The sequence below is a fragment of the Mauremys reevesii genome, linkage group 12 (genome assembly GCF_016161935.1).
Source record: "Mauremys reevesii isolate NIE-2019 linkage group 12, ASM1616193v1, whole genome shotgun sequence".
NCBI lineage: Eukaryota > Metazoa > Chordata > Testudines > Geoemydidae > Mauremys > Mauremys reevesii.
In genome coordinates, this window is record NC_052634.1 from 37247905 (window position 1) to 37269302 (window position 21398).

Below are 21398 nucleotides of genomic sequence, written 5' to 3' on the forward strand. Positions count from 1 at the left end.
AGGAGCCCCTGGGTGGCTGTGGGCCTGGGGAGGATGGCTTTTGATTTTTCGGCCTGACCGCTACGGGCAGCCAGGCCAAAAGTCAGATGGCCGGCTCTCCCGTCCACCAAGCTCATCAGGAGCCCTTAGTCGACAGGCTCGGAGAATGCGGGCGGCGTCCCCCACTACCTCTCGCATGCAAAGCGAGCGCTCTGCCGCTTGAGCTAATTCCCCGCAGCTGGCCTGACTCTCAGGCACCGGGCAAAAAAAGGCAAGGGCTCTGTGGCCTTAAGCTGGACACAGCCTGAAATGGGGGGGAGGGGGGCTTGCTACCCAGAGCTGGGGAAGGGGGTCCGAGTCCCAGCCACGCTCCTCGGCACAAACACCAACGCTCCCTCCCTGGAGTGTGTCTGGGCTGAGAGTTAGCCCCTGAAACAAGCACCAAGCTTCAGAAGACAACACAGGGATAGATCACTTGACGATTGCCTGCTCTGGCCATTGACTCTGAAGTGCCTGGCATCGGTTACTGTCAGAAGACGTGATAGTGGCCTAGATGGACCATCGGTCTCACCCAGGAGGGCCGTTCTTATCTTCACCACTTTCCTCTAACCCAAGCAAAGCCAGAAGCAGGCCCAGCTCAGCAACTCTAGCAGACTCCCTGGCCTCTGGCCCAGCATACAGCAAAACGACCCTGCCTCCGCCAGGATAGACAGCCACCGACTCCCTCTTCCAGACCAACGCAGCCCTTCCCCGCTTTGGCTGTCTCCAAGCTGTCTGCGTGCTCTGCTCTGCTCCACGGCTGCCATGCTGCCTGAGATCAGGAGGCTGCGAGGTCTCACGGTCTCAGCTGAGCTGGTATCGCATGCCACCCCGCCCATCTCCTCATTCCCTTCATGGACCCCTGGGATGTGAGTAATTCTGTATTTGAGTGGCTCTCCCTCCCGGCCAATGAGCTTGGCGTAGACTAGCAGGGAGGGAGGAGGAAAGGGATTGTGCTCCAGTGAGAGCTCAGAAAGAAAGGTGCAGGTCCCCCACTAGAGCCCAGCCCAGCAGAGCTCAGCAGAGCACAGCAGGCTGGAGAATGTGTGTCTGGGTCTGACTACTTCTCCCCTGCTCTTCCATTTGAGCTAACTTCCCCCAGCTGTCGCCAGCCTCCCAGTCAGTGCAAGGGGGAGAAGGGCCGGGGTGGAAGAGCTTTGTGCTCCGCAAGGGCTGGCCTTTTGGGAGGCCAAGCGGGGAGAGGGATGGAGGCCACTGGAGGAGCTGAGCCGGCTGACTGTCCATGGCTTCTAAAAGAAGGGGAAGAGAAGGTCCCGGGGCTGCCTTGCTGCTGGAGAATGCGGGCATTGATCCCGCTGCCTCTCGCATGCGAAGCGAGCGCTCTACCACTTGAGCTAATTCCCCTACCTTGGCAGGTAGCGTCTCGATCCATCCATTCGATAACGGAGGCCACATCATTCCCCGCGCCAGCCGGTGACTCCTTCCAAAAGGGTCAGGCAAGAGAGGGCACCCCATAGGCTGGCTAGCTCAGCTGGTTAGAGCGTGGTGCTAATAACGCCAAGGTCATGGGTTCAAGCCCCATGCTGGTCACTCGGGAGGGAGAGGGTGGCTTCTGGTCTTTTGGCTGACTGCTAGGGGTGGCAGAGGCCAAAACCAGGTGGACCGGGAGCAGACAAGAGCCCTGCTGGGCGCGGGCGCAGGCGCTGGGCAGGAGGAGGCTCCGGACACCTCCTTGGGCTCTCCTCCCTGGGCTCCTTGCTCCACCTGCTGCCTGAAAGGAACTTGGGCCCGGGGAGGAGACGGGTGAGCCCGGCCGACTGCCTTCCAGGCTCATAGGAGGCCAGGCTTGAGCTGCCCGGCCCGCGAAGCCAAAATCGCAGGCCTGCCGGCTCACCCCCATTTCCACACAGGGTTGACCTGATGGCCCGAATTCTTGCCGGCTGCCAGCTCCACCCAAATGGACCCGACGCCGGATCATGCTCCCCAGCCCAAGCCACAGAGGAAGGCTTAATCCTCGGCACCCCAACCTAGGGGAGAGGCTTCACACTCCGCCGGCGCAGGGTGACCTTTGGGACTTCCCTGGACACCATCCTCCCACCGCCCACAGCCAGACCCCCCAAGCCCACACTCGAGCCCACACCTCCGACAGGAAGGAGCAGGAGGACCACTCCGCCCAGGGACACCACCACTCAAAGTCAGCTTCACTTGCTTCCTCTTCTACCCCTTTCCTCCCAAGTTATGCGCGCCTCACGGGAGCCGGCCCTGGGAAGACGCAGGCACGGCACTCTGACTGGCGCAAGCCAAACGCCCACACCGAGAGTTTAGCACGGGCTCTTGAGGCACTGGAGGAACCCCATGCAGACGCACTGACGGAGCTAAGCTTTACGGCCAAGGGCCCTACCTGTGCAGAAAGCCAACTTGCTTGTGAAAAAGACGCCTCTTTAGGCTCCCCTTCCAAACTTCCAAATGCCTCCAAATGGGAAAACACACACACTGAAACACCCAAACAGTCCTAAGGCTGGGGCCAGGTGAAAAAGAAAAGCCAGGAAAGATTTCTAAATGGCCACCCTGCCAGAGTCGTACAGCTCCGCAAGTGAAACCCGTGGGAGGGACATTACACAGAAAAGGGGAATGGAAAGCTGCCCAAATTGAGATGCTGTGGAAAGCTACAGCCCCATCGCTACTCCTACTCTGCACACTTCTTGCAACAGCTGATGAACGGCCAGGTGCTTTTCGCATCCAAGCCCACACCAGGGAAAGACCTTGAGAAGCTTCCCGTGGCTTGCCTGGTTCAGCTGGTCAGAGTGTGGCACTCGTGGAGGCAAGATGGTGCAGAGGAGCCCCTGGGTGGCTGTGGGCCTGGGGAGGATGGCTTTTGATTTTTCGGCCTGACCGCTACGGGCAGCCAGGCCAAAAGTCAGATGGCCGGCTCTCCCGTCCACCACGCTCATCAGGAGCCCTTAGTCGACAGGCTCGGAGAATGCGGGCATCGCCCCCCACTACCTCTCGCATGCAAAGCGAGCGCTCTGCCGCTTGAGCTAATTCCCCGCAGCTGGCCTGACTCTCAGGCACCGGGCAAAAAAAGGCAAGGGCTCTGTGGCCTTAAGCTGGACACAGCCTGAAATGGGGGGGAGGGGGGCTTGCTACCCAGAGCTGGGGAAGGGGGTCCGAGTCCCAGCCACGCTCCTCGGCACAAACACCAACGCTCCCTCCCTGGAGTGTGTCTGGGCTGAGAGTTAGCCCTGAAACAAGCACCAAGCTTCAGAAGACAACACAGGGATAGATCACTTGACGATTGCCTGCTCTGGCCATTGACTCTGAAGCGCCTGGCATTGGTTACTGTCAGAAGACGTGATAGTGGCCTAGATGGACCATCGGTCTCACCCAGGAGGGCCGTTCTTATCTTCACCACTTTCCTCTAACCCAAGCAAAGCCAGAAGCAGGCCCAGCTCAGCAACTCTAGCAGACTCCCTGGCCTCTGGCCCAGCATACAGCAAAACGACCCTGCCTCCGCCAGGATAGACAGCCACCGACTCCCTCTTCCAGACCAACGCAGCCCTTCCCCGCTTTGGCTGTCTCCAAGCTGTCTGCGTGCTCTGCTCTGCTCCACGGCTGCCATGCAGCCTGAGATCAGGAGGCTGCGAGGTCTCACGGTCTCAGCTGAGCTGGTATCGCATGCCACCCCGCCCATCTCCTCCTTCTCTTCATGGACCCCTGGGATGTGAGTAATTCTGTATTTGAGTGGCTCTCCCTCCCGGCCAATGAGCTTGGCGTAGACTAGCAGGGAGGGAGGAGGAAAGGGATTGTGCTCCAGTGAGAGCTCAGAAAGAAAGGTGCAGGTCCCCCACTAGAGCCCAGCACAGCAGAGCAAAGCAGAGCAGAGCAGGCTGGAGAATGTGTGTATGGGTCTGACTACTTCTCCCATGCTCTTCCATTTGAGCTAACTTCCCCCAGCTGTCGCCAGCCTCCCAGTCAGCGCAAGGGGGAGAAGGGCCGGGGTGGAAGAGCTTTGTGCTCCGCAAGGGCTGGCCTTTTGGGAGGCCAAGCGGGGAGAGGGATGGAGGCCACTGGAGGAGCTGAGCCGGCTGACTGTCCATGGCTTCTAAAAGAAGGGCAAGAGAAGGTCCCGGGGCTGTCTTGCCGCTGGAGAAGGCGGGCATTGATCCCGCTGCCTCTCGCATGCGAAGCGAGCGCTCTACCACTTGAGCTAATTCCCCTAACTTGGCAGGTGGCGTCTCGATCCATCCATTCGATAACGGAGGCCACATCATTCCCCGCGCCAGCCGGTGACTCCTTCCAAAAGGGTCAGGCAAGAGAGGGCACCCCGTAGGCCGGCTAGCTCAGCTGGTTAGAGTGTGGTGCTAATAACGCCAAGGTCAGGGGTTCAAGCCCCATGCTGGCCACTCGGGGTGCAGGAGGGAGAGGGTGGCTTCTGGTCTTTTGGCTGACTGCTAGGGGTGGCAGAGGCCAAAACCAGGTGGGCCGGGAGCAGGCAAGAGCCCTGCTGGCGCGGGCGCGGCGCTGGGCAGGAGGAGGCCCGGACACCTCCTTGGGCTCTCCTCCCTGGGCTCCTTGCTCCACCTGCTGACTGAAAGGAACTTGGGCCCGGGGAGGAGACTGGTGAGCCCGGCCGGCTGCCTTCCAGGCTCATAGGAGGCCAGGCTTGAGCTGCCCGGCCCGCGGGCCAAAATCGCAGGCCTGCCGGCTCACCCCCATTTCCACACAGGGTTGACCTGATGGCCCGAATTCTTGCCGGCTGCCAGCTCCACCCAAATGGACCCGACGCCGGATCATGCTCCCCAGCCCAAGCCACAGAGGAAGGCTTAATCCTCGGCACCCCAACCTAGGGGAGAGGCTTCACACTCCGCCGGCGCAGGGTGACCTTTGGGACTTCCTGGACACCATCCTCCCACCGCCCACAGCCAGACCCCCCAAGCCCACACTCGAGCCCACACCTCCGACAGGAAGGAGCAGGAGGACCACTCCGCCCAGGGACACCACCCCTCAAAGTCAGCTTCACTTGCTTCCTCTTCTACCCCTTTCCGCCCAAGTTATGCGCGCCTCACGGGAGCCGGCCCTGGGAAGACGCAGGCACGGCACTCTGACTGGCGCAAGCCAAACGCCCACACCGAGAGTTTAGCACGGGCTCTTGAGGCACTGGAGGAACCCCATGCAGATGCACTGACGGAGCTAAGCTTTACGGCCAAGGGCCCTACCTGTGCAGAAAGCCAACTTGCTTGTGAAAAAGACGCCTCTTTAGGCTCCCCTTCCAAACTTCCAAATGCCTCCAAATGGGAAAACACACACACTGAAACACCCAAACAGTCCTTAGGCTGGGGCCAGGTGAAAAAGAAAAGCAAGGAAAGATTTCTAAATGGCCACCCTGCCAGAGTCGTACAGCTCCACAAGTGAAAGCCGTGGGAGGGACATTACACAGAAAAGGGGAATGGAAAGCTGCCCAAATTGAGATGCTGTGGAAAGCTACAGCCCCATCGCTACTCCTACTCTGCACACTTCTTGCAACAGCTGATGAACGGCCAGGTGCTTTTCGCATCCAAGCCCACACCAGGGAAAGACCTTGAAAAGCTTCCCGTGGCTTGCCTGGTTCAGCTGGTCAGAGTGTGGCACTCGTGGAGGCAAGATGGTGCAGAGGAGCCCCTGGGTGGCTGTGGGCCTGGGGAGGATGGCTTTTGATTTTTCGGCCTGACCACTACGGGCAGCCAGGCCAAAAGTCAGATGGCCGGCTCTCCCGTCCACCACGCTCATCAGGAGCCCTTAGTCGACAGGCTCGGAGAATGCGGGCATCGCCCCCCACTACCTCTCGCATGCAAAGCGAGCGCTCTGCCGCTTGAGCTAATTCCCCGCAGCTGGCCTGACTCTCAGGCACCGGGCAAAAAAAGGCAAGGGCTCTGTGGCCTTAAGCTGGACACAGCCTGAAATGGGGGGGAGGGGGGCTTGCTACCCAGAGCTGGGGACGGGGGTCCGAGTCCCAGCCACGCTCCTCGGCACAAACACCAACGCTCCCTCCCTGGAGTGTGTCTGGGCTGAGAGTTAGCCCCTGAAACAAGCACCAAGCTTCAGAAGACAACACAGGGATAGATCACTTGACGATTGCCTGCTCTGGCCATTGACTCTGAAGCGCCTGGCATCGGTTACTGTCAGAAGACGTGATAGTGGCCTAGATGGACCATCGGTCTCACCCAGGAGGGCCGTTCTTATCTTCACCACTTTCCTCTAACCCAAGCAAAGCCAGAAGCAGGCCCAGCTCAGCAACTCTAGCAGACTCCCTGGCCTCTGGCCCAGCATACAGCAAAACGACCCTGCCTCCGCCAGGATAGACAGCCACCGACTCTCTTCCAGACCAACGCAGCCCTTCCCGCTTTGGCTGTCTCCAAGCTGTCTGCGTGCTCTGCTCTGCTCCACGGCTGCCATGCTGCCTGAGATCAGGAGGCTGCGAGTTCTCACGGTCTCAGCTGAGCTGGTATCGCATGCCACCCCGCCCATCTCCTCATTCTCTTCATGGACCCCTGGGATGTGAGTAATTCTGTATTTGAGTGGCTCTCCCTCCCGGCCAATGAGCTTGGCGTAGACTAGCAGGGAGGGAGGAGGAAAGGGATTGTGCTCCAGTGAGAGCTCAGAAAGAAAGGGGCAGGTCCCCCACTAGAGCCCAGCACAGCAGAGCAAAGCAGAGCAGAGCAGGCTGGAGAATGTGTGTATGGGTCTGACTACTTCTCCCATGCTCTTCCATTTGAGCTAACTTCCCCCAGCTGTCGCCAGCCTCCCAGTCAGCGCAAGGGGGAGAAGGGCCGGGGTGGAAGAGCTTTGTGCTCCGCAAGGGCTGGCCTTTTGGGAGGCCCAGCGGGGAGAGGGATGGAGGCCACTGGAGGAGCTGAGCCGGCTGACTGTCCATGGCTTCTAAAAGAAGGGCAAGAGAAGGTCCCGGGGCTGCCTTGCCGCTGGAGGACGCGGGCATTGATACCCGCTGCCTCTTGGAGTGCGGGGGAGTCCAACTCTGCACCCCTCTTCCTGGGACTCACAGTGATTTTTAGCCAGCCAGTAAAACAGAAGGTTTATTGGACACAGGAACACAGGCTACAGCAGAGCTTGTGGGCAGAGCCAGGACCTCTCAATCTGGCCTTTCTGGGGGGTTCAGGGTGCTTGGATCCCAGCCTAGGATTCTCTGAACTCCCCTCCCCCAGCCCCAAATCGAAACTGACTCTCCCTCTCCAGTCGGCTCTCTCCTTTGTCTAGCTCCCCTGGCAGAGATGTTGACCTCCCCTCCCCCCTGCCTAGCTCATGTTACAGGCTGAATACCTGTCCCTCACCTAATGTCCTCCCCGTCTCCCCCAACCCCCACACAGACAGCCCCTACTCCATCACATCTCTCCCCCTTTCGAGACTGAACTGAGCAGGGTCACTCTGCCCAGTTACCCGGGGAAGTTCAGGGCCCCCTCTCCGGGACAGCGCATCTGCTATCAGGTTGGCACTTCCCTTCACGTGGACCACGTCCATGTCATAGTCCTGCAGGATCAAGCTCCACCTCAGGAGCTTGGCGTTGGCTCCTTTCAGCTGGTGCATCCAGGTCAGGGGAGAGTGGTCGGTGTACACAGTGAAGTGGTGCCCAAAGAGATATGGCTCCAGTTTCTTAAGGGCCCCACACCATGGCCAGGCATTCCTTCTCCATGGCCGCATAGTTCTGCTCCCGGGGTAGCAACTTCTTGCTCAGGTACACGATGGGGTGTCTCTCCCCCTTTTCATCCTCCTACATCAACACCACCCCCAGCCCCGTGTCTGAGGCGTCAGTGAACACCATAAAGGGCTTGTCAAAGTCTGAATTTGTCAGAACTGGGCCACTGAGCAGAGCCTCCTTCAGCGCCTGGAGAGCCTGCTGGCACTGCTCGGTCCAGACCACCTTGTCTGGCTTCCCCTTCTTGCACAGCTCAGTGATGGGGGCGGCTATGGCGCTAAAGTGGGGCACAAAACTTCGATAGTACCCCGCCATCCCAATAAAGGCCTGGACCTGCTTCTTGGTCTGGGGAGCGGGCCAGTCTCTGATCACCTCCACCTTGGCTGGTTCCGGCTTTAGGCAGCCGCTCCCCACCCGATGGCCCAGGTAAGGTACTTCAGCCATCCCCACCTTGCACTTCTCAGCCTTTGCGGTTAGCCCAGGCTCTCGGAGTTGGTCCAGCACTTGTTTAACCTGGGACACGTGGTCCTCCCAGGTCTGGCTGAAGACGCAGATGTCGTCAATATACGCCACAGCAAAACTCTCCATCCCCCTCAGTAGCTGATCCACCAGACGCTGGAAGGTGGCCGGCGCTCCCTTGAGGCCGAAGGGCAGGGTCAGAAACTCGTAGAGCCCCAGAGAGGTGATAAAGTCCAATTTCAGCCTGGCATCTGCGTCCAGCGGCACTTGCCAGTAGCCCTTTGTAAGATCCATGGTGGTGAGGTACCGAGCGCCTCCCAGCTTGTCTAGGAGCTCGTCAGGCCTGGGCATGGGGTTGGCATCAGATACAGTGATGGCATTGAGCTTTCGATAGTCCACACAGAACCGGATCTACCTATCCCTTTTTGGGACCAGGACCAGCGGCGAGGCCCAAGGGCTGGAAGATGGCTGGATCACCCCCAAAGCCAGCATGTCCCTGACCTCTCTTTCTAGGTCCTGGGCAGTTTTTCCTGTGACCCGAAAAGGGGAGCATCGTATGGAAGGGGGGGGGTGACCCGGTCTCCACCTGGTGGACAGTCAAATTAGTGCACCCGGGCTGGTTGGAAAACAGCTGTCGGTACAGATGCAGCACCCCTCTGATCTCAGCCTGCTGGGCCAGGGTCAGCTGATCAGAGAGGGGAATCGCCTCCAGGGGGGAACCAGCCTTTGTCCCCGGGAATAGATCCACTAAAGGGTCATCTCCCGGCTCCTCCCAATGTCCACACACGGCCAACACCACATTCCCCCTGTCATAGTATGGCTTCATCATATTCACATGGTACACCCGGCGGTGATGAGCCCGGTTAGACAGCTCCACCACATAGTTTACCTCATTTAGTTGCTTTGAAGGGCCCTTCCCAGGCAGCCTGGGGTTTGTTTTTCCTCACGGGGATGAGAACCATCACTTGACCCCCGGTGGCAAAAGCGCGGGCCTGCGCCATGCGGTCGTACCAGACCTTCTGCTTCCTCTGGGCTCGGGCCAGATTCTCCCTGGCCAGACCCATGAGCTCGGCAAGTCTTTCCCGGAAGATCAGGACATACTCCACCACTGACTCACCATCGGGCAGCCTTCCCCTCCCATTTGTCTCTCATCAGGTCCAGGGGCCCCCTTACCCGCCTCCCATATAACAGTTCAAAAGGCGAGAACCCGGTAGATTCCAGGGGTACCTCCCTGTACGCGAACAGCAGGTGAGATAAGTACTTGTCCCAGTCCTGTGGGTGCTGGTTCCTAAATGTTTTTAGCATCATCTTTAGCGTCCCGTTTAACCTCTCCTCCAGCCCGTTGGTCTGGGGGTGATACGCCTAGGCCCAGTTGTGCCGGACCCCACATTTCTCCCACAGGGACTGGAGCAGGCTCGACATGAAGTTGGACCCCTGGTCCGTTAAGACTTCCTTGGGGAACCCCACCCGGCTGAAAATGGTCAGCAGCGCATCTGACACGGTGTCTGCTTCGATAGAGGACAAGGCCACTGCCTCAGGGTAGCGAGTGGCGAAATCTACCACCACCAGGATGTATTTCTTCCCTGACCGGGTCGCCTTGCTGAGAGGTCCCACTATGTCCATGGCCACCTTCTGGAAAGGTTCTTCTATGATGGGCAAAGGCCTCAAAGTTGCTTTCCCCTTGTCCTGGGCATTCCCCACCCTCTGGCAGGGGTCACAGGACTGGCAGTACTGTCGAACATGGGTAAAGACCCCAGGCCAGTAAAAGTTCTGTAGCAGCCTCTGCCTGGTGCGCCGGATTCCCTGGTGCCCTGCGAGGCCAGGTACAGGAACTTGTGGCGAAACTTCTGGGGAACCACCAGCTGCCTCCTGATCCCCATGACTCCACTTCCCCGGGGGGAGCCCATTCTCAGTACAGGAACCCCTTCTCCCACAGGAACCTCTCCTTGCAACCTCTCCTCATGGTCTGTACCGCACTGAGGTTAGCCCGGTCCCTGAGCTTCCGCAAGGAGGGGTCTTTCTGCAACTCGGCCTGGAACTCAGCAGCTGGGACAGGGATGGGGACCTGCTCTCTCTCACCAGCTGGGACTGAGGTAGCAGCCTCTCTGGGTCGTGTCCCTGGGCGTTCCCTCCCCACCAGGTTAGGGTCCGGCACCTCGGGCAGAGTACCTTCCCCATTGTCAGGGCACAGTGCCCTGCGCCGACTCTGACTACGGGTCACAACCAGGGCACCCCAGGCGTTGCTTGGCCAGTCCTCGAGGTCCCCCCCATTAACACCTCCATGGGGAAATGTGGGTGCACCCCCACGTCCTTGGGGCCCTCCTTGGCCCCCCACTTCAGGTGCACCCTCACCATGGGCACCTTGAATGGGGTCCCGCTCACACCCCTCACGGTCAGGTAGGTGTCGGGCACCATCCGATCTGGGGCCACCACCTCGGGCCGGGCCAGCGTCACCTCTGCGCCCGTGTCCCAGTACCCATCCTCCCATCCACCTCCAGGGGAACAAGGCACTCTTTCCGGAGGGGCAGCCCCATGCCCACCCTGTAAACCAAAAACCCGGAGTCTGGAGCATCCAGCCCCCCAGAGGAGCAGACCTGGGGCCCTCCTCCCTCCTTCGCAGGTGGTACGCGGCCAGCCCCCCTTTCCTGGGAATGTTGCCCCTCATCTGATTGGGTCTTTACCCAGTCAACCCTCTGCGGGTTGGGTCTGCTCGGTCTGTCCCTGAGCTTGGGGCATTGGGCCCGTATGTGGCCTCATTGGCCACAGTGATAGCAGCCCATGTCTCGTGGGTCCCCTCGAGTGGGTCGGATGGACCTGACGCTGGATGTTCCCCTTTGGTGGGGGTTCTCCATAGGCCCCCGCTGGGAGGTCCCATGGTGACTTTCTCTCTGCGTTGAGGCAGGCCTGCTCCTTCGAGACTCCTCCCTGTTATCCCCTGCCCGACTGTCCACAAATTGGTCGGCCAGCTGGCCTGCGTGCTGCGGGTTCTCCGGCTTCTGGTCCATCAACCACAGCCTCAGGTCAGACAGGCACTGCTCATACAGGTGCTCCAGTATGAATAGGTCAAGCAGGTCCTCTTTAGTTTGGGCCCCGGCTGTCCACTTGTGGGCATACCCCTGCGCCCGGTTGACCAGTTGGAGGTATGTGACCTCACGGGTTTTATGTTGACTCCGGAACCTCTTCCGGTACATCTCCGGGGTCAGCCCAAACTCACGGAGCAGGGCCTGTTTGAACAGTTTGTAGTCCCCTGCCTCCGCCCCTTTCATTCGGCTGTACACCTCCACGGCGGTGGAGTCCAGTAAGGGGGTGAGAAACGGGATCCTGTCTGCAGGGTCAACCCGGTGCAGCTCGCAGGCATTCTCAAAGGCCGTCAGGAAGGTATCTATCTCCTCCCCCTCCTTACGCCGGGCCAGGAAGCTCTTATCAAAGCTCTTTGTAGGCTTGGGTCCCCCCTCACTCACCACAGCCGGGGCCCCGCTGCTTCTCAGCTGGGCCAGTGCCAGCTCACGCTGGCGCTGGTTCTCCTTGTGTTTACACTGGTTCTCCCGCTCCTTCAGTTCTTGCCTCCTTAACTCGAGCGCCTCCCTGTCATATTCCAGCCGCATCTGTTCCAGGGACGGGGAGCTCCGCCGGGACGATCCCCTGCTGGCCGCCAGGGTCCAGGTGCCCTCGGTATTCGCTGGGCTTCCCCCAACCCCTCCCCTAGGTATAGGTGGGCAGGGTCTCGGGGTGTCCTCGGCAGCAGTCTGGCCCCTCCCAGCCATGTCAGGCCCCAGGGCCCACACTGTGTCTGCTGGGTGGCTTCCCTCTGGGACAGGGCTCGGTTCACCCAAGCGATCCGTCTCCTCCAGCTGGGCAATTAGCTGGTCTTTGGTGGACCTCCCAATGCGCAGCCCCCTCTGCCTGCACAGCTCCACCAGGTCGCTCTTAAGATGCTTAGCATACATCTTCCTGCTGGCCCCTCGCCGGCCTGTGCTCTCAGCTTCCCACCGGTTCCAGGGAGACCCCTCGTGCACCAGCCCTTCTTCAGGTCACCCCCTCTCTGCCAGGATCGAGCTGCAGACTCCTCCGCCCCTGGGACTGCTCCTGCACTCCCCCGGGAGACCCTGTTACTGCAAAGTCCTTCTCTCTGGTCACACACTCCCAGGGGTTAATCGCCTCCTGAAACCGTCTCTCTCTGTCTCTTCAGCCCACCTGGTCCCCATCAGTTCCCCCTTCATTTTGCTGCTCCCCAGTCACTTACTGCAGGAAGTGCCATCCACGGGGCGCAGTAGGTCCCGCCGCTGCCACCAGTTGTCACGGAATGTGGGGGAGTCCGGCCCTGCACCCCTCTTCCTGGGACTCACAGTGACTCTCAGCCAGCCAGTAAAACAGAAGGTTTATTGGACAACAGGAACACAGGCTACAGCACAACCAGGACCCCTCAATCGAGTCCTTCTGGGGTTCAGGGTGCAGGGATCCCAGCATAGGATTCCCTGAACTCTCCCCCCAAGCCCCAAACCGAAACTGACCCAACCCCCTCCAGCCGGCTCCCTGGCTTTGTCTAGCTCCCCGGGCAAAGGTGTTGACCTCCCCTCCCCCCGCCTAGCTCATGGTACAGGCTGAATACCTGTCCCTCACCTAAAATCCTCCCTGGCTCTCCCAACCCCCACACAGACAGACCCTACTCCATCACAGCAGGTCAGGACTGGGATAGCAGGGGCTGCGGGTCGGGAGTGAGGGGCATTAGCAGAGTCTTGAGGTCAGGACTGGGATAACAGGGGCTGCTGGTCGGGAGTATTGATGGGCACCAGCAGGGCTGTGATTCTGCAGGTCAGGACTGGGATATCAGAGGCTGCGGGTCGGGAGTGAGGGGCACCAGCAGAGCTGTGGGTCTGGAGGTCAGGACTGGGATAGCGGGGGCTGCGGGTCGGGAGTGAGGGGCACCGGTAGAGCTCTGAGTCTGCAGGTCAGGACTGGGATAGCAGGGGCTGCGGGTCGGGAGTGAGGGGCACCGGCAGAGCTGGAGGGAGCCCAGGGGGCTGCGGGTCAGGAGTGAGGGGCACCAGCAGAGCTGTGGGTCTGGAGGTCAGGACTGGGATAGCAGGGGCTGCGGGTCAGGAGTGAGGGGCACCGGCAGAGCTGTGAGTCTGCAGGTCAGGACTGGATAGCAGGGGCTGCGGGTCGGGAGTGAGGGGCACCCGCAGAGCTGTGGGTCTGGAGGTCAGGACTGGGATAGCAGGGGCTGCGGGTCGGGAGTGAGGGGCACCCGCAGAGCTGTGGGTGTGGAGGTCAGGACTGGATAGCAGGGGCTGCGGGTCGGGAGTGAGGGGCACCGGCACAGCTGTGGGTCTGGAGGTCAGGACTGGGATAGCAGGGGCTGCGGGTCGGGAGTGAGGGGCACCGGCAGAGCTGTGAGTCTGCAGGTCAGGACTGGGATAGCAGGGGCTGCGGGTCGGGAGTGAGGAGCAATGGTAGAGCTGGAGGGAAACCAGGGGGCTGCGGGTCGGGAGTGAGGGGCACCGGCAGAGCTGTGAGTCTGCAGGTCTGGACTGGTATAGTAGGGGCTGTGGGTCGGGAGTGAGGGGCACCAGCAGAGCTGTGAATCTGCAGGTCAGGACTGGGATAGCGGGGGCTGCGGGTCGGGAGTGAGGGGCACTGGTAGAGCTCTGAGTCTGCAGGTCAGGACTGGGATAGCAGGGGCTGCGGGTCAGGAGTGAGGGGCACCGGCAGAGCTGTGGGTCTGGAGGTCAGGTCTGGGATAGTAGGGGCTGCGGGTCGGGAGTGAGGGGCACCAGCAGAGCTGTGGGTCTGCAGGTCAGGACTGGGATAGCAGGGGCTGCGGGTCAGGAGTGAGGAGCAATGGTAGAGCTGGAGGGAAACCAGGGGGCTGGGGGTCGGGACTGAGGTGCACCAGAAGAGCTGTGAATCTGCAGGTCAGGACTGGGATGGCAGGGGCTGCGGGTCGGGAGTGATGGGCACCGGCAGAGCTGTGGGTCTGAAGGTCAGGACTGGGATAGCAGGGGCTGCGGGTCGGGAGTGAGGGGCACCGGCAGAGCTGTGAGTCTGCAGGTCAGGACTGGGATAGCAGGGGCTGCGGGTCGGGAGTGAGGGGCACCGGCAGAGGTGAGGGTCTGGAGGTCAGAATTGGGATAGCAGGGGCTGCGGGTCGGGAGTGAGGGGCACCGGCAGAGCTGGAGGGAGCCCAGGGGGCTGCGGGTCAGGAGTGAGGGGCACCAGCAGAGCTGTGGGTCTGGAGGTCAGGACTGGGATAGCAGGGGCTGCGGGTCGGGAGTGAGGGGCACCGGCAGAGCTGGAGGGAGCCCAGGGGGCTGCGGGTCAGGAGTGAGGGGCACCAGCAGAGCTGTGGGTCTGGAGGTCAGGACTGGGATAGCAGGGGCTGCGGGTCGGGTGTGAGGGGCACCCGCAGAGCTGTGGGTCTGGAGGTCAGGACTGGGATAGCAGGGGCTGCGGGTCGGGAGTGAGGGGCACCCGCAGAGCTGTGGGTGTGGAGGTCAGGACTGGATAGCAGGGCCTGCCGGTCGGGAGTGAGGGGCACCAGGAGAGCTGTGAGTCTGGAGGTCAGGACTGGATAGCAGGGGCTGCGGGTTGGGAGTGAGGGGCACCGGCAGAGCTGTGAGTCTGCAGGTCAGGACTGGGATAGCAGGGGCTGCGGGTCGGGAGTGAGGAGCAATGGTAGAGCTGGAGGGAAACCAGGCGGCTGCGGGTCGGGAGTGAGGTGCACCAGAAGAGCTGTGAATCTGCAGGTCAGGACTGGGATAGCGGGGGCTGCGGGTCGGGACTGAGGTGCACCGGCAGAGCTGTGGGTCTGCAGGTCAGGACTGGGATAGCAGGGGCTGCGGGTCGGGAGTGAGGAGCAATGGTAGAGCTGGAGGGAAACCAGGGGGCTGCGGGTCGGGACTGAGGTGCACCAGAAGAGCTGTGAATCTGCAGGTCAGGACTGGGATGGCAGGGGCTGCGGGTCGGGAGTGATGGGCACCGGCAGAGCTGTGGGTCTGGAGGTCAGGACTGGGATAGCAGGGGCTGCGTGTCGGGAGTGAGGGGCACCGGCAGAGCTGTGAGTCTGCAGGTCAGGACTGGGATAACAGGGGCTGCGGGTCGGGAGTGAGGGGCACCGGCAGAGGTGAGGGTCTGGAGGTCAGGACTGGGATAGCAGGGGCTGCGGGTCAGGAGTGATGGGCACCGGCAGAGCTGGAGTCTGCAGGTCAGGACTGGGATAGCAGGGGCTGTGGGTCGGGAGTTAGGGGCACCAGAAGAGCTGTGGGTCTGCAAGTGTGGACTGGTATAGTAGGGGCTGCAGGTCGGGAGTGAGGGGCACCAGCAGAGCTGTGGGTCTGGAGGTCAGGACTGGGATAGCAGGGGCTGCGTGTTGGGAGTGAGGGGCACCGGCAGAGCTGTGAGTCTGCAGGTCAGGACTGGGATAACAGGGGCTGCGGGTCGGGAGTGAGGGGCACCGGCAGAGGTGAGGGTCTGGAGGTCAGGACTGGGATAGCAGGGGCTGCGGGTCGGGAGTTAGGGGCACCGGCAGAGCTGTGGGTCTGCAAGTGTGGACTGGTATAGTAGGGGCTGCGGGTCGGGAGTGAGGGGCACCAGCAGAGCTGTGGGTCTGGAGGTCAGGACTGGGATAGCAGGGGCTGCGGGTCGGGAGTGAGGGGCACCGGCAGGGCTGTAAGTCTGCAGGTCAGGACTGGATAGCAGGGGCTGCGGGTCGGGAGTGAGGGGCACCGGCAGAGCTGTGAGTCTGCAGGTCAGGACTGGATAGCAGGGGCTGTGGGTCGGGAGTGAGGGGCACCGGCAGAGCTGTGGGTCTGCAGGTCAGGACTGGGATAGCAGGGGCTGCGGGTCGGGAGTGATGGACACCTTATCACCAGGAGCTGCTCCCCGCCAGGCACCACACCCCATTCACACGCCTTTGGTCACTATGTAGCTCAGTAGCAATCACTGCCCCGAAGTGACTCCGGCGCAGGCACCCACAGCACGAACTCCCCACACCGGATTCTGTCCACACGCAGAGAATTCTCTCCGCCGGGCTCCTTCGGTTCCTCTCGCTGCTCTCCGTCCTGCGGCCAGACACTGCTCATCTGCATAGCCCCGCCCATGGACACGTGACACCTTCTGTCGTTTTGGTCTCAATGAATGAGTCGCCTGCGGGGGAGTGTTCACGTCACTGCACGTCACAGCCGCCGGGCGGGGATTGTCTGTGAGCCCCGCGCTGGGGGCGGGGCTTCAGGGAGAGACCCAGCCCCATAGACAGACTGGGGCAGGGAGCTATTGGGGGAAGGGATGAGGGGATGGGGGGAGAGAGAGACCCACCCCCATAGACCTGCAGGGGCAGGGGATCTTGGGGTCAGGAGGGGAGAAGGGGGGTTGGCAGAGACCCAGCCTGCGGTGCAGGAGAACTGGGGTGGGGTGGAGGGAGACATTTGGGGTGGGGGTGGGGTGTGTGAAATATTGGTCCACGGAAACTGAGTCACTCCCAGGACATCGTGTGCAGGGGGGAGCACAGGGGCAGGGAGAGAGCCCCAGCCCCACAGAGCCCCAGAGGGATATTGGGGGCAGGGGAGGGGATGGAGGGAGGAGAGACCCAGCCCCATAGACCCCTAGAGGCAGCGGGATATGGGGGGGTAGGAGAGGGGATGGCAGAGGAGACACCCATCTCCATAGACCCCCCAGAGGCAGGAAATGAGGGGAGACAGGGGGAGGGAGGGATCCAGACCTATAGACCTGTAGGGGCAGGGAGATATTGGGGGCAGGAGGGGAGAAGGGGGCTTGGCAGAGACCCAGCCCGGGGTGCAGGGAAATGGGCTGGTTTGGAAGGAACTGGGGAGGAGAAGAGACACAGGACAGGACACACCTTGGGACAGGGAAACTGACTCACTCCGAATACATGCGGAGCAGGGCAGGGCGGAGGCAGATCATGCTGGTTCCAGGGTAATTTCGGGGGGTTCTGATTCCCCACTCAGCCGGGGGGCTCCCCTCTGGGCTGAGGAGCCCTGGGGTGGGCTGGGTGCAGGGGCTGTGTGTGTGTGTGTCAGGCTGGGGGAGCTGCCTGGGCAGAGGGGCTGGAACTGGGGGGGCTGCAGCAGCCCCTGGCTTGACGTGGTTTCCATCACACCCAGGGGTTACAGTTGGTTCGGTGGCTCAGCACCCCCCCCCCCCACTATACAGATTGTTCTGGCACCACTGGCCTAGGGTCACCGTCTAGTGCTCAGGGCCTGCCTGGCTCTCCTAGAGCAGGGCGAGCGCCCAGCTCTCCTGGGGCAGGGCTGGCGAGAGCTCTGGACAGATACTAACAGCGCCGGGGAGCCTGGACGAATATTAGTTGGACAGAGGAGCCTGGGGCAGTTTTATCAGAGAGCAGAAATGAATCCCGAACACAGCACTGGAGCTGCAGTGCTCAGCGCGTGGGCCTGGGTCTCCTGCACAGTCTCCCTGCACCCCCTCATGGCATAACAAGTTCCCTGCAGAGAAGCAGAGGTGCGGGACTGAGGGCTGCGGCGGGGGCTGCAGCACCCCCATGACTCACTGTGATACGCTCCGGGTGCTGTGGGAACAAAGCCAGCATTATTGTGCGATTCCAGAGAACCCCGGAGCTGTGCTGCCCCTGTGCAGTGTGAGCGCGAATTGCACGTTTTCACAATGCTTGTGAACACCAGGGCCCGTGCAACCATTTGGGCAAACTAGGCGGCCGCCTAGTGGTTGGTGGCGCCTAATAGCCCCCTCAGGCCAGGACGTGGAGCAGAGATGAGCTGGGGGGCACGCGGGGAGGGCTGTCCCCAGTAACGGGGGATTGGGGGCGCACAGGGGAACTGCTCCCCAGCTCACCTCCGCTCTGCCTCCTCCGCCGAGCACACAGCCCAGCTCAAAGTCTCCTCCAATCGGTGCCGCAAGCCTGGGCGGGGAGGAGAATTAGAGCGATGCCGGGGTGCTCAGTGGAGGGGGTGGAGCCGAGGTGAGCTGGGACGGGCTCCCCAGGCAGGCTTAGCTTCCACAGGCAGGGGCGGCAGGTTATATCTGTGTGCGGTGCCCGGGCTCCAGGAATATTCAGGGCTGGGGGCCCTGCTCCAGCAATATTTGGAGCTGGGTCTCTCCCCCGGCCCTGAGCCTCCCCAATGCCCCAAACCCTCATCCCCAGCCAGAGCCCTCATCCCCCTGCACCCTAATCCTCTGCCCCAGCCCTGAGCCCCCCTGCAGCATGAACCCCTCATCCCCCTGCACCCTAATCCTCCGCCCCAGCCCTGAGCCCCCCCGCGCAGCATGAACCCCTCATCCCCCTGCACCCTAATCCTCATCCCCAGCCAGAGCCCTCATCCCCCTGCACCCTAATCCTCATCCCCAGCCAGAGCCCTCATCTCCCTGCACCCTAATCCTCAGCCCCAGCCCTGAGCCCCCCTGCAGCATGAACCCCTCATCCCCCTGCACCCTAATCCTCAGCCCCAGCCCTGAGCCCCCCCCGCAGCATGAACCCCTCATCCCCTGCACCCTGATCCTCAGTCCCACCCAGAGCCCACACCCCTGCACCCTAATCCTCAGCCCCAGCCCTGAGCCCCTGCAGCATGAACCCCTCATCCCCGCCCCCAAATCCTCAGCCCCAGCCAGAGCCCTCCTCCCCTGCACCCTAATCCTCTGCCCCAGCCCTGAGCCCCCCCGCAGCATGAACCCCTCATCCCCGCACCCTAATCCTCAGACCCAGCCAGAGCCCTCACCCCTGCACCCTAATCCTCAGCCCCAGCCCTGAGCCTCCCCCCTCAGGATGAACCCCTCATCCCCAGCCAGAGCCCTCATCTCCCCGCACCCTAATCCTCTGCCCCAGCCCTGAGTCCCGTCCTGCATCATGAATCCCTCCTCCTCAGCCCCACCGCCCGCACCCCGGTATTCCCTCCTATCCCCAAACTCCCTCCCCACACGGTGCACCCCTCCCCCTTCCCACATACCCCTTCCCAACCCCAAACTCCGTCCCAACGCCTGCACCCTTCACCCCCGCCTGCACCCCCACCCCCTGCCCCAGCCCAGAGCCTGCTCCCAGCACCCAAACTCCATCCCAAAGCCTGCACCCCTCCTGCACCCTAATCCCCAGCCCAGGATCTGCACCCCAGACCTCCTCCCGAGCCCCTCCCAGAGCATTAGGCAGGTGGGAACAGAGTTGGAGGGCAGAGTTGGGGGCGGGTTCTGGGCACCACCAAAATGTCTACAAACTTGCCACCCATGTCCGCAGGAGGTCTCCCCAGGCTGGGTAAGCTGCCGTGGCAGGGGGTGGGGTGGGGAGGAAGTCTCCCCAGGCAGGGGTAGCTGCCACGGGGAGATGGGAGGAGTAGTTGCTGCAGGGGGGCTCCCCGGGTGGGGGGCTGAGGTAGCTGCGGGGGGTGGGGGAACGGACAGACGCGGTTAGCTGGGTGGGAGGGTGCAAGGTGGAAGTTTCACCTAGGACCCAAAACTTCCTTGCACCTGCCCTGGGGCTTTCTGCACCCCTGACAGGCTGATTAGACACCTGCAGCCAATCAAGGCAGAGCTACTCAGGGCACCTGGGTTCAAAAAGGAGTCACTTCAGTTTGTGGTGTGCGTGTGAGGGGCTGGGAGCAAGAGGTGCAAGGAGCTGAGAGGGAGAGGGAGAGGGAGAGGGTGTGCTGTGCTGTGCTGTGCTGTGCTGCTGGAGGACTGAGGAGTACAAGCGTTATCAGACACCAGGAGGAAGGTCCTGTGGTGAGGATAAAGAAGGTGTTTGGAGGAGGCCATGGGGAAGTAGCCCAGGGAGGTGTAGCTGTCATGCAGCTGTTACAGGAGGCACTATAGACAGCTGCGATCCACAGGGCCCTGGGCTGGAACCCGGAGTAGAGGGCAGGCCCGGGTTCCCCCAAACCTCCCAACTCCTGATCAGACACAGGAGGAGTTGACCCAGACTGTGGGTTCCACCAGAGGGGAAGATCACTGAGGTGAGCAAATCTGCTAATAAGCGCAGGACCCACCAAGGTAGAGGAGGAACGTTGTCGCAGCCTCTAATTGCAGCATTTTTAAACGATCTGCATGTTGCTTACAGGCTCCTAACACTTGCCACAGCAGCTCCTTTTAACTTCCATTCAACCACCTGTACTTATGCCGATAGGTCGACTTTAGGTCTTTAACTTTGATTGGTAGCTGAGAAGATGGTAAATTTGACAGAAACCTCTTCATTTGCTTGTTATTTCCTGACTTCTTTATTCATCGCTTTTTCCTTATTTCCCAGCAGATTGACTAGATCTGGGTGCTAGCAGGGGGCCCTGACGGGCTCCTTATTTTCTGATTTCTTTCGGAAGCATTGAACTTGCCAGGGCACAGTCAGATTCTGGATGCTCATGGAAATGTAACACCTCGTGCTCAGCTTTAGTTCTGTTTCTCAGCTCTTTTGCAAAATCGATCTTTAGTCTGACATGTAGCATCCTTGCATTAGGAGATGGATAATTAATAAGACCATAAACCTTGGCAATCAAATGGAACCTGAAGTCCACAGAAGAGCCCGAAAGGCCCTTGGGGAGTGGAGTGCAAGTTGAGGAAGACTTCCCTGCACAGCTTCTCTCTCAATTCTCGTTTTCCTGTATTGAGAGCAAAAGTCGGGAATCAGCTCAGGGTAGGGTTATACCATGTGTGTGCAGTGGTAGGACAAGGAACTGGACTGGTATGGAGCAAAACTATCTTATGTGTGCCTGATGACTGTACGTTTGAGAAGGAGCAGGAAAGAGCAGTGGGGCTGCGGTATAGCGCTTGCATAGGCTTTCTGTGGCCTGTTTTGCTGTAAGAGTTAACAGTGAGAGATTGTTAGTCACATGTCAGTGGGTGGGTTTATGCAAATTAGGCGTGTACAGGGAAACCAGCAAGAGGATGGAGGCTGAAAGACTTCTCTATCTTTGAACAGAATTGGGTGTTAAGGGCTCTTGCTTTGAATTCTTCCGGTGGAGTCATTTCGGGGAAGTGATCATCACTTCGAGTTACCTAGTTATCAAGTGTCGTGAATGGTGTTTGGTGCGTGTCTGGGAGCTCCTCGTGCTGAAGTAGAAAGCAGTGGGGGAAGAGCGGCTGCCTAGCATCCAAGACACTCAGCATCGCTTCTCTGCTCCTTGGAGCTAAGATCAAGTGTAGTGTCTGTTCTTATCAGTTTAATCTATTTTTAATATGAAATTTCATACTGAGGGGACCTGACCATGTCCCAAGGAACAGACCCTGTGGCTTCTGTAGTACAGCCCAGGGAACCAACCCCTGTCCAGGAGCACTCCGCTGCCCTGCACAGGCTCCCAGCTATAAT

General features: G+C 60.8%; 3 non-coding genes and 1 pseudogene across 3 annotated transcripts; 3 read left to right on the forward strand and 1 right to left on the reverse strand.

The window, feature by feature from the left end:
* Positions 1-1310: 1310 nt before the first annotated feature.
* Positions 1311-1383, reverse strand: TRNAA-CGC. The gene has a single exon. It is a non-coding gene; the product is annotated as a tRNA-Ala (tRNA).
* A 112-nt stretch (positions 1384-1495) lies between these two features.
* On the forward strand, positions 1496-1569 carry TRNAI-AAU. Its single transcript has one exon. It is a non-coding gene; the product is annotated as a tRNA-Ile (tRNA).
* A 2739-nt stretch (positions 1570-4308) lies between these two features.
* Positions 4309-4382, forward strand: TRNAI-AAU. Its single transcript has one exon. It is a non-coding gene; the product is annotated as a tRNA-Ile (tRNA).
* A 16815-nt stretch (positions 4383-21197) lies between these two features.
* LOC120376528 lies at positions 21198-21320 on the forward strand (annotated as a pseudogene).
* Positions 21321-21398: the final 78 nt, after the last annotated feature.